This window comes from Oryctolagus cuniculus, chromosome 6 (genome assembly GCF_964237555.1).
Source record: "Oryctolagus cuniculus chromosome 6, mOryCun1.1, whole genome shotgun sequence".
Taxonomy (NCBI): Eukaryota; Metazoa; Chordata; class Mammalia; order Lagomorpha; family Leporidae; genus Oryctolagus; species Oryctolagus cuniculus.
Window position 1 is genome coordinate 34,373,889 of NC_091437.1, and position 13,136 is coordinate 34,387,024.

A 13,136-nucleotide genomic window follows, 5' to 3' on the forward strand; every position below is an offset into this window, starting at 1 on the left:
CCTGTCCACGTGGGCAGGACACTACGCATTGGAGGTGAGGCTCTACAGTGTGGTGGAATTGGAGAGACTGTTTTGTTCTAGAAAAGCTGTCATGCACCTGGAATGATCCAGAAGCAGGACCAGGTGATCTCACTGATGAGAAGAAATAGCTCTCTTTCTCTGAAAGCTCAGAGGTAGGCTATGAATGACGTCATACAAGAAGAAATGCTAACAATAAAGATGCAAGATTTAAATGAAAAAACAAAACTAGACCTTAATGGGAAGCTTCCACACACCACTAGTAGAGAGAGGTTTATAATTAATCTCTTATCATTAATTTTTTAATATTGTAAGGCTATTACCTTAAAAAAAAACTATCCGACTGATGGTGCATAAAGTGGATAATGGATTGCACTTTCATCAGTGCTTTATTTCATATTCAGAAAAGGGCAAGAGTTGGTTTAGACTCACAAAATTCCAACCCAAGAGATGGTATTTATTATTGAAAATGGATCAAATCACTCCCAGCCAGAACTGATACTGGATCAAAGATTCATGCTGGAGTGTTAACTTATGGAGACTCCGTTTGTAGTCAGGTCAAAACAACTGTTTTTTGACAGGATAGCATATTTTGAGGCATGTAAATAACTGTACATATTTTAATGAAAATATAGCCCAACATTATTTAGCAATTACTATGTATTTAAAAATACTTTTAAAGTTATTTATTTATTTGAAAGGGAAGAGAGAGAGAGAGGGAGAAAGAAAGAGGGAAAGATCCATCCCATATCTCCTGGCTCACTTCCTAAATGCCCCCAGTACCCAGGGCTGGGAACAACCTTTTTTCTTATTGTACTGCATGACAAATCCTTGTGAGTGAGATATTTGGGTAAAGTCAGCAGTCATGAAATAGAATGAAATCCACTGGTTCTTCTGTGTCTTTGTAATCACCAAACCCTAGCTTTTTGAGGCTTGTACCGCCGGCCAGGAATATGGCTCAAAGATTCCTGCATTTGGCAAGAGTAACACTGAATGCCCTTACAATGAGACATAGTCCATACCCATACCCAACCATCAAAGGGCTAATGCACATCAAGTGTCTACACCTGTAGAACCACGGAATGTAGGCAGCCAATGCCCAGCAGGAGGAATCCCCCTCCCCACGAGTAAGTGCTATGAGATTTCATCTAGATAGCAGGGCAGTGGAAGGTGGTGTATTTCCTGTTCTAGTGTCATGGAAAGAGCTCTGTTTCTGGAATCAGTCTCTGAGCCTCAGTCTCGTCTCCACCACAAACTTGATCTGTGGTCACGGGGAAGCTGATGAACTCCTTTGGAACTCAGTTTCCTCAATGAGGAAAAAAAAATCTTATCTATGTTTGTTATGGATTGCAGATGAGAGTTGTGAAAATACTTTGCAGCAATATAAAACCCCTTCATAAGATGTTAATAACATCGTAGGTGCACCTGCCTTGTCTAAAATTTACCCGTCATTCTGTTACATATCCACCTATTCAGCCAACTTGGTTTACTGACAGACTAGTTTCGAAGGTAGGAGGGGGCGAATTCTTTAAAACTGGAAGAATTCTGCAGTTGCAGCATCTGAGGAACTATTTGGTTAGTAGTTTTGATGGTTACGAGGGATTCATCTCCAATGGCCTTACTTCCCTGTAAGTTTGAAAAACCCTGATATCTGTTGGTGTCAGTGTGAAATAACCTGAGAACCCCTTCTTGAAAAGCAACCAGGAATACTGCCAACCGACTAGGTCAAGGAACAGGACACAGACACTCTGAGTAGCTAATGTGGAGGACTCAGTGTATCTTACCAAGGACGCCTTTGGGTTCCTATTCAAATTTCAAGATGCCAACCTTGTCTCTCCCACTTGTCTACACTGGAGTGGAAGGTGGCCTGTATGCAGATGAGGACAGCAGTGAAAGGAGGTTGCATAAAAAAAATTTTTTTGATGTAGGGAGAAAAAAGAAATTCCACCTGGAGTTCACCTCAGAGAGACACGGAAAATACACTTAGCACTGTTAACTGCTTTTACATCACATTAGAGGGAATCAACCAAGACATTCAAGAGCGAAGACTTAAAAATCAAAGAAACAATTTCTTTAGTGATTTTACATTTACCTTGGACTATGGTTTCTCTTAAAGTTATCGGACAGATTAAAATGGCTTTGTGATGTGACACCACATCACTTTCCTATCTTGGTTCTTAAAATATTTTGTAGGTCAACATAGATAGGTAAAACTAAAGCAAAGATCGTGCTACTCTATAAATTTTCCTTGGGCCTATATTTGGGAAACCGAATTTATTCTTTCAAGTCACTAGTTGTGAGGCTAACAAACTGATTGCTAGATTAATTGCTAGATTAATTCAAACTCTGCAGATCATCTTACGAAGTTTACTTTTCAATACGCCAAAAAGAGGCGACATGTTTGGCTTTGGAAACGGAAGAAGCAAACCAAGACTTTTCAGACATAAAACAAATGCCACTTTCTAAAGCCAAGATCATCTCATAAGTGCATGAGGGTATTTTCCTGTCTCTGCTTCTTTGATAAAATGTACCCAAGCTCTGTCACGAACAGGCACATTACAACATGCACGTGACCAGCTGCCTCTGTGTGCAGATTCCTCCAGTAGGTCTGGTTGTCACTAATCCACTGATTAAACATTTTAAGACTAGCTTTGGCAAAACAAGCCAGAAATTCCTGCAGGGTAATTAAAACCACCTTCTGTGTCAATAAACACAGACTGTGAGATCTTTCATATGCGCAGGGACCGGCTCTGACCCACTGGCTCTAGGACATTTTTTTTTTTTTTTGTGATGGGTATTCCATTGTTGCCAGTGATTGTCACCAACCCCCCAAACCCTTGCCCAGCCCCCTTATGAAAAGAGTGATTGAGGTCAGAGATTTCGCCTTACCTTTCTTGTTTCAGCCAAGACACAAGAGGTAAAGGGGCTCTGAACCTAAGGCCAAGTCCACCACCAAAGCTCTTTCATTCAGACCTTCAGGTAAGACAATTTGCAAGAGATTCTTGCTCTAGAATGTGACAGTCACTAATGTCCAGTTTTCACTACTCTTCCAAGGTTCAAACTGATTTTCAAAGTGAAAGGGAGAACTCTAGTGAACAGTTTCTACATTGATTTCCAAGACTTTGTTCTTGTTTTTGTTCTTGTTCTTTGTTTTTATTATGTAAATAATGTAAATGATGCTTATACCTAAATTGTCATAAAATTCCATCATCCCAGATAGCTAACATTTTGGTAAGCATCCTTTTCATAGAACTCTTTATGTACACACACATTTATATACCGGGAACAATACTATCTGAGGGGTCTTCAAAAAGTTCATGGAAAAATACACATTATGAAAATACTACACATCTATTTAGAATTTTTTGCACCAAAGTAAAATCATTTTTAATTCTACTTTCCAAGAGCCTTTTGAAATCCCTCATAATTTTTTATCATAAATTTTACCTTTAATTTTCTTTAAAATACACTTTTGTGCTTCATTCCTCCCTCTCATAGCCAATATTAATGGTCTTTTATATCTGTTTTCTTATTGATATCATCATATACCAACTGATGTGATATGAACGAGGTTTCAGTTGCTCAATGAATACTTGACTGAATGGTGAATGTGTAGAATGAAGAACAAACACATACAATGAATAGATGAAAGAACAAATAATAGATTATGCTCTCTACTAGCTGGTACAGTCTCCAAGTGATGGCCAAAGTCACAAAGCCCATCTTTGGACTTCTCTATATCTTTGAAATTTAGTGGGGTAGGAGAACCTGGCTCTCATATGGTAAGAAAAATCTTTACATTTAAACTGCCAAGTAAAGGATCTGTAACTGATTGCTGTCCTATCTACAGAGAAGTTACTGATCTACCCTCACACTGAAATCAAGTTAAAAAAACCACGTACTAAGCACCCGCGTGCCAAGAACCACACTGTTTTCTGTAGGGTAAACTAAACAGGCAAAGCAGACGTCAGTCCCTTCCAAGAGTGTCTGTCTTGCCAGGAAGTGGATATACAGGATTTGCCTCTGTCTGGCTGAACTTGAACCTCAGTTTTCACATTGTGAAGTGGGGATAATACTGACACCTCTTAGGATTGTTTTGGTGAATAAGACCTTGAGGAAGTCCAGAAAAACTTCCTGGGAAAATGTGAATTGGAAACATGCCTGGCTAGTAGCAGGAAGAGGAAGCAGCACATGGAGAGGCAGAGAAGCAGGGGTGGCTGGGACAGCGGAGAGCTAGTGCAAAGCACCTTGATCATTAGGAGGGACTCAGAAGAGGAAAGGACATGCAGGTTTATAGGCATGGCAGACATTGTGAACAGACTAATCTGCTTAAAGGGGCAAACAAAAAAACAGAAGTTTTTTTTTTTTTTTTTTTTTTTTTTGCCTTCTCAGCATGTACCAATGTTTAGATCAAGGCCATCCATGAGTGACTCAAAGGTGACCCACTTGTCTATCAACTGGAAAGAAAAAAAAAACTGGCTTGCATAATGGGCTCTAATCCAAGTTTTTAAGATTTATAGGAAAAATTGTAATCGGAAAATTTCTATCTCAAATTGTGCTGAGGAAGCTTGGGGACTGAGTAGGCACATTGGCAGCAGAAACACAATATGATAACGAGAGTGCTGTTGCATTTTCACCACAGCACACAGCCCTCTGGGTCCTGGTGACCCCTTAGCACATTTTTGATCCCTGACCCCCAAGGAAACACACCTTGTTCACAAATGCAATGTACCCTCTTATGTTCTATTAAGTGACCAGAGGATTCTGACTTCTAAAGCACAGTATGTCCCTTTCACCCAGACTGATCCTACAATAATCCTAGAACTAGAATGAGTGGGAAAAGGGATTAGATTTTAGTCTTTAAAGAGATGTCAGTCTGCAATGAGCTGTCCCAATCTCTTCTGTTAGCTTAGGGTCCAAGATCAGTTCCTCTCTCTGTCCCCATGGAACTATGCAATCCTAATCAATACTCTTGCACACCATCTCCCCCAACCTTGTCACTGAGACCGGAAAGGAAGGGATGAAAGGTAGATTGTACTATCACACCCTCAAATTGCCACTGAAACTTGGTCTTTCTAGAAAATACTTAACACGTTTAGTCCTGTAGAGAGGCAACTGGTCACCTACTAAGCAACACAAATATTTATCCATTCAAATGTCCATCTATCCATTCACCTACACTTCCTCCTTCTTCCCTCCTTCCATCTGTCCATTCACCATTCCTTCTAGCTTTAAGTACTGAACATATAGCCATGTCTGATGTATATTTTTAATACTTAACAAAAGTCTTACATTAACCAAAAATGTTCCGAGGAGCTTAGTACTCTTCTTTAAGACATCAGAATACTTCACGAGGGAGAAATGTTCCAAATACTCAGGCCGAACACACTGGGATTTCAAACTGATTCCTCACTGTACCAACGCCCTTGGAAGTTGGGGATAATACTAAAACTATAACTCCAGTAAAAATTGATATGATTTGCAATTTTAATTAAATTGTTCATTTAATTAAATTATTATGACAATTTCTGGAGAAAAGTAATCTGGAAATCTCAAGCCGATGATTGTTACAGCCCAGTGTTCTCGGATTTGCCTGGCTTCAAGTTGCATTCAACTACATGTAGCATTAAAAAAACAAGTTAGAGGCTACCTCATTAAACACCTACCCTGGCTGTCACATTGGGTCAATCATTTGAAGTTACCTACTTACCAGTTGGAAGGCAATTATCACTTCTAGGTCACCAGGTTCCACATACTCATCTACAAATATGCCCTGGAACCATGAAAGTAATTTTATTTAATATAGGTGGGCAACAGCGTCTCAGGGAACAAGCTACTTACCCAGAGACCCAGTGGCAGAGACTGAGAATGGGGCTGCCTCTCCTGCAAGGGTGACAGTGCCCTGAACTTTGGGGATGGCAAGGACAATGGGAGCAAGTGAAGAGCCAAATGGTTACATATATCTTCATGCAATTTTCTCCGATCTTCACCCCATATAAGTTACCTGGGGGGAATCAAACCCCATGACCATCTGTGACAATATGAGGAGGTGAAATACGGAAGGACAAAGATGAGAAAGGCCACAGCAATTACAAAGGTATTCTTCGGCACAATAGTTTTAGTAGCCAATCTATTACTACCATCCAGCGACTTGTTTGCACCATTTTTAAGATACCTTATATTTTTATCTAGTTTAAAGGTAGAGAGACAGAGACAGAGACACAGAGAGAATATCTTCCATCCTCCACTGGTTCACTCTCCAAATGCCCAAAACAGGCAGGGCTGGGCTAGTCTGAAACCAGGATCTTAGAACTCCATTCAGACCTTCTTTGTGGGTAGCAGGGGCTCAAGTACTTTAGCCAGTATCTGCTGCATCCCAGGATGTGTTACCAGGAAGGTGGACAGAAAGCAAACCTGCACTGGTACTCTGATCTGGTATGCAGTCCTCCTAGATGGTGGCTTAACCCATTGCTTGCGCCTGTTTCTAACATTGAACCAAGCAATGCTGCCTTTAGAAGGTTGTTCTTAACAATAACAGAAGGGGCCGGTGCTGTGGCTTATGGGTAAAGCCACCACCTGCAATGCCAGCATCCCATATGGGTGCCAGTTTGAGTCCCAGCTGCTCCACTTCCCATCCAGCTCTCTGCTATGACCTGAGAAAGCAGTAGAAGATGGCCCAAGTCCTTAAGCCCCTGCACCCACATGGGAGACCCAGAAGAAGCTCCTGGTTCCTGGCTTCGGATCAGCACAGCTCTGGCTATTGTGACCAACTGGGGAGTGACCCAGAGGATGGAAGACTCTTTCTCTCTCTCTCTCTCCTCTCTGTGTGTAACTCTGACTTTCAAATAAATAAATAAATCTTTAAAAAAAATAACAGAAGACATGACTTAGAGTCATGCCATTTTTTGTCACACAATTATTACTAGAAATATGGGAAATAATATAAACGTCCAGCATTAGGCTGACTGGTAAAATTATGGTTCAACTACAGGATGAAGACTGTAAGAAAAATGCTCACAATACAGGTTTGGGGCCAAAACAAACCCTAAACATAATACCATTTTATATAAAATTCTACCATTTATCCATTCACTTTTCTCTCTCTTTCTCTCTTAACCCTTCAGGTAAATAAAGAAAACCATAATAATTCTTTAAAAAAGAAAAAAAAACTGTTTACAATGATTATGTCTGGGGCTAGAGGTGATTTTTTTCTTTTTTAGACTTTTAAAATCAGAATTTTCATCAGGGAGCATGATTTTATTTTCTTATAGCACCTTTTCCTGCATTTATTTAACAAGATTTATACTTATATTCCTGTGGTTGAGTTTCTTTGGTATGTATCTTCCTAAGTGAATGCAAACTGTATCTGATTTTTAAATAGTTATAGCATACCTAGTTTTTTAAGTGCCATATCTAATATATAGTAAATATTTTTAAAGTGACTATTAAGTATCCATTGGGAAAAGGTCTGGCTACAGGGTAGGTAGTCTATCATTAAACATCTTTCTATATTTCTAATCTCCGACTCATTTGCTCGAACAACCTGCTATTTTCCTTGCTTATTTTACCTCCCATTATCACACCAGACTCCCTTCTCTAGTCTGCAAAGTCTTGGCTGCTCCTCTCCACCTGTCAGTATCACCGGCCCCCACCCCTTCCTCCTCTCACTAAACCTGCAATGGATAGTTAACGCCCCTCCAGCACCTGCGGCAGCCATTCCACTGCAAGTGCAACATTTTGTGAACTTCCACTGGGTTCCTAATACTTTTTTAGAAAGCAGACACCAAACTCTGTTCCACAGGCCACTGCTTGGCTTTATAAACCAACTCTCACAGCTATGTCTTCGTATTTCACTGGAAGAATCAAGTAGTGGGGAAAGCGACTGTGTGGTCAGCAAAACCTAAAATGTTTGCTATCCTGTCCTTTTCAGGAAAAGTGTTCTAGAACCTCTACATATAAAGGCTCCTTAAAACATTTGTTGAAAATTGGTATTCGAAGATAATTTTACTTTGATACAAAATGTTTTGAAATCCATCATATAGTTTTCTTCATAATACACATTTTCCTAGAACTTTTTGAAGACCCTTCATATACATTGTATATGTGTGTATGTGTGTATAGTAAATATAAAATTAAATCCTTAGAACCATCCTCAGAAGCACGTACAGTTAGGTTCAGCCTAGCAGTTAGGATGCCACTTTAGAACAGGCATCCAACATCAGAGTATCTGAGTTTGATTATTAGCCCTGGCTCCTAACTCCACCTTCCTGCTGTTGTAGACCCTAGGAGGCAGCTGGTCATAACTCAAATACATGGCTTCCTGTCACCCACACAGGAGATGTGGGCTGACTTCCTGGCTCCTCTGCAGCCCAGCCCACCCCTGGATATTTTGGGCATTTTGGAAGTAAACCAATGGATGAGTTCATTCTCACTCATATTTCTCTCTTGCTCTGCCTACTTCTGTCTCTCTGCCTCTCTGTCTCCTGCCTCTCAACTAAAAAAAAATTTTTTAAACAACTATGTCTGAACAAAGCTGAATTGGGTGGGATTTGTGGTCTTCTTCACCACTATCTATACATCTCCTAGAACAGTGTGTGACACATTGCATTCAATACACATTTATTCAGGGAATAGGATGACAAATGGATTGCCACTTTACTGATAAGGAAAATGAGGCTTAGAGAATTTGTTTAATCTGCCCAGTATTAGTCAGCAGAGGCAGGAATTGCATGCAGATATGTCTGACACAAAATGTAGATTTTAAGATCAAATTAGATCTAGTACACATTTTTTGTTAGGAAAAAAAAAAGCTCTTGGACCTATATTTTGGATCCCTTATTGCCCTAAGCAAAACCTAACAGAATGAAAATTTGGTATTAATCTCCTCATTTTGTACTTACACACACACACACACACACACACACACACACTGAATACTACATCACATAGAGCACATCAGAGTATTTAACCCAATTCTTATTACATTGAAAGTGTTCAGTATATAGTGCCTCTTCTTCCCTACCATAATTATAGCAGGTGATCTTTTAATACACTTCTAAACTGACTCACTAGACAAAAATTGCTTTCCATTCCCTTTGTACAGTGGATCTATAACATGCTTTATAAATACTCAGCTAATTTACTAAGACAATTTCTGGTATCTAGGCACATTTTTGCTTCTTCTGGTTGAGTTGCATGTTTAATGAGTTGGTTCTATTTGTTCCCAAATTGATGCTGTTTATACCCTTTATTTAATTAAATATCATGCAAGGTTATGAAAAGAATGGTATGAAAAGAAAGAGATTAATTGTTCCATCTGAAAAGAATGTTGAAAGCTTTCAAAAGACTTGCAAAAACCATCAAATTAAATGTACAGGAGACAAAACTGCTTATGAGCTGTTTATGTTCTCCTGCAACCTTAAGAAAATAAAATTTGGCATAGTCTTTGTCAATTTTGTATAGTTTGTGCAAGAAAAATATTACAACCTCCCAACTAACAGATCCGCATTCAAAGATTCTTCATGAGGCTTTGTTGAAATCAGTGAATGCTCTTTAAGCTAGCTATGTCGCTTTTGACGATTCCTCCCCTTAATTTTTAAAATCAACTACTGGTCCCAAATGCATAGCATGAGAGAGTGATGATTTTGATTTAGTTGATTCGCATATATAAGCAATACCATGTTCTAGGTAAGAAGACATTCAGCAAAAGCATGGGACTTGTCCATGGCCACAGACCTACTATAGCCAGAGCTCTAGAGCCAGGGCAGGGTTGGGGGTTCTGATTCCACCCCCTCAGCCACCTTGTGAGAATGGAGAGGTAAACACAGGTCATCTCAACCCAACCTGGTTTCTATGGGGAATTCCATGTTGAGAATGACAGAGTATCCCTCGTCCCAGGACATGGAAAGATGCTGGAGAACAAGGATGCGGTCTTACCACACATCCTGTGCCCAAGAGCATCCTGCAGAGCAGCAGGCACTAGCGATTTTCATTGTGAATAAGTGAGTTTCCTTTCCTAGTTAGCAACAGTGGAAGACACGGGGGCCTTTCTGGTTCCTGGGGCATGTATAAGCTTCCCCCTCCCCCCACGGAGCACACTGCAGCGGGGAGGAACTCCTGCTGTGCCTGGCAGGTCATGGCTAGGAGAGCTTAGCCTCACCACTTGGCACTTGCTCTCCCCTGTCATGCAGCAAGATGAGCAGCGCTCGGCTCACCAGATGGTTATTTGTTCCACCAGCCACCTTTGCTGCAGCCTGATTCACTCCAGCCCAGGACTGTCTCCAGTATTCATGCTGCAAGGCAGCTCCTGCCAATAACTTTGCCAAACGGCTCCTCTCAAAGCCATGGGCTGCCCAGACAGACTGGCTCCTCCATCTGCAGTGGCTTTTGCCAAAGAAATGGTTCCCTTTCTGGCTCCGCCTCTTGGCCGCACCAGAGCTTTCTTGCCAGGACAGTGATCGGACCCACCAGTAGGCACAGCCAGACCTGGGGTTCGGGGACCATTTCAAGCCTATCCCTGAGCACAATGTCAGAATGTACCAAAGAGACCTGGGTGATCACAATTACAGACGTAATGCCAGACAGAAACACGGAGCCTGAGACATCCGCCAAGAGCACGATTCCCCTCCCCCCACCTTCAACCCAGTGATGGGAGATTAGGAACCTGAAGCCCAGCAGAAGTGACCAACTGTGCTGGCAGCCCTGGAAGTCTACCCAGCACTGCACAGCTTCGGCTGTGTATTCCCCACCACCACTTACCATACTGTGTTGCCCTTCAATTCTCCCTCCGTTTATTTTCAAATTCTTGTAAAAATCAGGCCCTTCGTCATGACTGATTCAAAAGTATTTCTTCAGAAAAATGAACACCTTTCTTCTGTGCCCACATTATGACTTTTGTTTGAGCAGGTGTATTCTCATGCTACCTTGAGATAATCCATGGCTGTATTTAAGAATGCGAGGTTTCGAATTGGACTGACCTGAATGTGACTTCTGTTCTACTTACTGTTGCGTAACCTTGGACAAATAATAATCTCATTCTGCTTCAACTTTTAATTCAAAGGGGATAAGAATAGTATCAACCTACAGAAGAGTGGGGATTACATGTGAAAAATAGTTGAAAGGCTAACGCCTGTCCCCAACACACAGAAAGCCCTCCATAGCTGCCAACAATCATGAGATTTTTTTTTTTTTTTTGACAGGCAGAGTGGACAGTGAGAGAGAGAGACAGAGAGAAAGGTCTTCCTTTGCTGTTGGTTCACCCTCCAATGGCTGCCTCAGCCGGTGCGCTTCAGCCAGCGCATCGCACTGATCCGAAGGCAGGAGCCAGGTGCTTCTCCTGGTCTCCCATGCAGGTGCAGGGCCCAAGGACCTGGGCCATCCTCCACTGCACTCCTGGGCCATAGCAGAGAGCTGGCCTGGAAGAGGGGCAACTGGGACAGAATCCAGTGCCAGGACAGGGACTAGAACAGGGTGTGCCGGTGCCGCAGGCAGAGGATTAGCCTATTGAGCCATGGCACCGGCCAATCATGAGTCTTTAACACTCAGATCTGTGTAGTTGTGGAAGACACAGGACTATGCATATATGAAGAGGTATACCAGATATCCTCAATGTCATCATTAGAAATTCAGATTCTCAGCAACATACGATAGATCCAAGGTTACAGAGAGAATAAATGGAGGACTAGATATTTTTTTCTTGCCCCTCAGCTAAGAAATGGGTACTGGCATTTCAGTTTTGAAAGTGATAAAATCAGAAAAAGGAACACTTCAACAAAAACATCTGCACATGGGTAGTCACCAGATCATCTTACATAATATGTGAGTAAATGCTGGAAACCATTTTCTATGATTCACAAGACAACTACGGACTAAACTGTGGGATCGTCATTCCACGGAACACTGTGCAGCCATTAAGAAGCACAGGGCAGGCCTGAGTGTTCCTGTTGTGGGGCTCGGGACTGTGGACTGGGCTCGGCAAGCCCCACAGGCAGACACAGTCCAGGTTCTTGGCATCCCCTGTGTAGCAATACCACAGAGAGATGTTGGACAGAGGTGAGCACAAAGCTGGATGGCTTTACAGGCAAACAGACACACTCAGCTGGGAGTGCGGGCAATCCCGCGAAGGAGAGCTGCCCCAACCCAGGCTGGGGTTGTCCTTTGAGAAGATAAGGGATGATCCTTGGGGCAGGTGTTCTGACATGGAAAGCACTTAGAGACACATCACTGAGTGGGAGAAAAAACACAGTGTGGCTTCAATTATTAACGCCCCTCCCCCAATGTCATACCTGGCACACCAATGTTCAAGGGTAGGAAAATGCTAACACAGACATGTCTGAGGATGTACACCACCCACTACTGACAACTGTGACCCGAGGTAAGGAAGAGGGGTAGGCCTGTGATGGAGGGCGATTCATGCTTTGCTTTCTCTACCTTTAGGATGCTTGAATCCTGCCAAGTGAGAAAGCATTGGTATATTATTTGCATCACAACTAAAGATGTAAAGGCAGAGGGAAATATGTATGTATGTGTGTGTGTATATATATATTGATATATATCAATAATATATCAATTGATATATATATCAGTAATACAACTGGTGTGAACCTCAGACCTTTCAAGCTGTTTTCACTGACCCTAGCCTGACTTCTGCAAAGCTACATGGGCAAGGTAATCTGGCTGAGTTTCTTGTCCAGATCTCCCCACTAGAAGACCCTTCCTGGTAACATTTTGTACACAGGGACCCAAGTTCTGTCCTAGACCACCTGCAAGGAACATGTGTCTTGTTGCAATTTTTCCTACTCTAGCTAGTTACAGCTTTTTTACTCTGCATTGCTGTGAGTCTGCAGGGGGACACAGATCTTACCCCCTGCACAAAGTGGAGAAAGTGGTCACCATTCTGTGACTACTTCAGGTTCATGAACAGAGATTCAGAGCAGCATAATCAGCAATGCTTGTTGGAGGAAGCAGTTAGTTCTCTAGTGTCATAGACCACACTGTTTCCCTCCTAAACTCGTACACTGAAGCTCTGATTTCCAATGTGACTGGATTTGGAGAAAGGGCCTTCAGGGAGGTGATTAAGCTTATATGAAGTCAGAAGGGTAGAACATTAAAGAATTAGT

General features: G+C 41.7%; 1 protein-coding gene across 21 annotated transcripts in view; it reads right to left on the reverse strand.

Moving 5' to 3' along the window:
- PPP2R2B (protein phosphatase 2 regulatory subunit Bbeta) overlaps positions 1–13,136 on the reverse strand; it is a 487,122-nt gene that overhangs the window by 271,796 nt on the left and 202,190 nt on the right.